Here is a 2500-nt window from a genome sequence, read left to right as displayed (position 1 = left end):
AATATCGTGGTTTCTGATGTCAGACTTCTGTCCATTTAGTCTTTGTCTGAGAGACTGACCTGTTTTGTCCAAAGTAGATTGTGGAAGGGCGTTGCTGGCGTGTGATGGCATAAATCCCATTAGAAGATGAGCAGGAATATGAACCTGAGATAGTATGGCTGACATTGGCGGGTCCAGAGATGGTGTTCCTGGAATCTATATGAGGGCAAAGTGGGCACCTCGGTTTGTGGCAGGCCTTGGTGCCAGAGTCCATGTTCTTGTGAAGTAGTTCATCATCATGGGTGAGAAGTTGTTTTAGGTTAGCCGGCTGCCTGCAAGCAAGAAAGGGACACGCGCGCGCGCGCACCCCCCCCACCCCCCCCCCCACCCCAGTGCTTCAGCGAGGGAAGTGTCACAATCCAGCATGGGTTGCAGGTCCTTAATGATACGTTGGACTGGTTTTAGTTGGGAGCTATAAGTGACAACCAGAGGTGCCCCGTTGCCGTTCTCTCTGGGCTTAGCTTGTAGTAAGTTGTGCCTGGGTATCATTCTGGCCTTCTCGATCGTCTTTCGCACCATATCCGCCGGATATTGTAGTTGCGAAAATGTTTGCTGTAGGTCTCTCGAGCGTGTGTCTCTGTCTGAAGGATTGGAGCAGATGCGACTATAGCGTAGGGCTTGGCTATAGACAATGGAATGTCTGATAGGGTCGGGGTGGTGGCTGGACGCGTGTAGATACGTTTGCCGATCTGTCGGTTTCCGGTACAATGTGGTGCTTGTGTGCCCCCCGTGGATCCGTACCGTGGTGTCTAGGGAGTCGATTTCTCGTTCGGAATAATTCACAGTTCGATTGATGGTGGGGTGGAAGTCGCTGAAAGCCTGGTGAAATCTTTCAAGGGCTTCTTTGCCATGACAAAGAAAATGTCATCCATGAATCTCAAGTCAAGGAGAGGTGCCAGTGGGTATGAGTTCAGAAAAGGCCGTTCTAGACCTGCCATGAAAATGTTGGCCTATTGTGGAGCCGTGCGAGTGCCCATGGCAGTGGGTGAAGACAGGGATGCCCGTTAAGCCCGCTCCTTTATGTAATTTCTCTCGAGCCGCCGCTTCGACGAATTCAAGAAGATCAGGTCATCGAAGGGGTTCGGGTAGGAAATGACACCCTAAAAACCGTAGCCCACGCAGGTGACCCTTATGTAGCGGGTAGAGATCCTGAGGAGTCGAAGGAGGTCAAAGGTCATTTGAAGAGGCATGAAAGAAGAATTAATAGGGAGGAATTTGCAAGCGTTAATATGGAAAAGTCAAAGCCTATTGATGCAAGCGATGAGCACAAAGGAATCGATATTAGCGGTTCACAGGACGGGCTGGGAAGCACAAAGGAGGTTCGGGAGGGACATTTGAAAGGGACGGTCAAACGTTTGGGAATACGGTTTGGGCCAGGCAAGAACTAGCGGCGCCAAAACTGAGAGGCGTGGTTACGAAGAGAAAAAAGGAACGTCGTGGGGAAATTTTCATCGGCGCTTGTTTCAGAGAGTGAAATGTGTCAATGCGTGCTTCGTGGCAGCTGGAAATTTTCCAGCTCAAGTTTATCCTCCTCCGGAAGGTCCGATGGCACAAGGGATGCGTGAACTCACACGGCTCACGGCAGGGACGAACAAGTCCCCTTTAACGGGAGCTGAGTTTTACCGGACGATAGAGGACGGAGGTTTCGGTTGACCGGAAATAGAGACCCTCTTTTTAAGCCGGTTCTTAAGATCTAATTTTGCAAATCGTCACATCGGAGAAATGAAATGGGTATTTTTTTTGTTCCTCCCCCCCCCCCACCCCCCAAAAAGCATCTTGGGAGGAGGAGGCTTGGATGCGGAATCGGATGGGACAGTCACGTTTTGGAAAGAACGCCACAAAACGTCATGGGACTGTCAGATCACCGACGAGTTATTAATTAACCGTACGAGCAATTAAAAGATCAAGGAAACGGGCACGGGAAAAGGAGGGACCAAAGCTTGGTGCGAACAAGTAATCCGACAGAATCCTGGAGGACCGTATGAAGCAGCGCTCGCTAAAAAGGAGAGGGGGGGGGTCGTCTAGATAGCCGGAGGCCAGGTCGACCCAAAGGAAGCCTGCCCCACCCAACAGCCGTCTCCTACGCTCTTGCTGTGCCTTGGCCTCGGCCAGACGAGTCCCATTGTGAGGCCATGTCAACCCACTGGCTTTCTTGGCGGTAGGCCTGGACTCCGAGGACGGGGGGGGGGGGAAGAAAGTCCCCCTTCAGAGGCCAGGTGTAGCGGTTGGCCTCCGTAGCCTCCGGAGGCCAGGTCATCCGCCAAGAAAACCAATGGGTAGACCTGACCTCCCAATGGGACTCAGCCGGCGGGCAGGTCGACCGGTAGGCTTTTGTGGAGGTAGAGGAGGACTCCGGTGGATGAGGGGGAAATGGCAGGGACTTACCCTTTCATTTTTATCCATAAATAAGATCACTATTACGTACGATATCAAGTTTCATTCGGTGTACCTTTCGTTTTAT

This window comes from Euleptes europaea, chromosome 9 (assembly GCF_029931775.1).
Source record: "Euleptes europaea isolate rEulEur1 chromosome 9, rEulEur1.hap1, whole genome shotgun sequence".
In the NCBI taxonomy this organism is placed as follows: Eukaryota; Metazoa; Chordata; class Lepidosauria; order Squamata; family Sphaerodactylidae; genus Euleptes; species Euleptes europaea.
The sequence above is the reverse complement of the archived record's forward strand: the minus strand, read 5'-3'. Positions refer to the sequence as shown.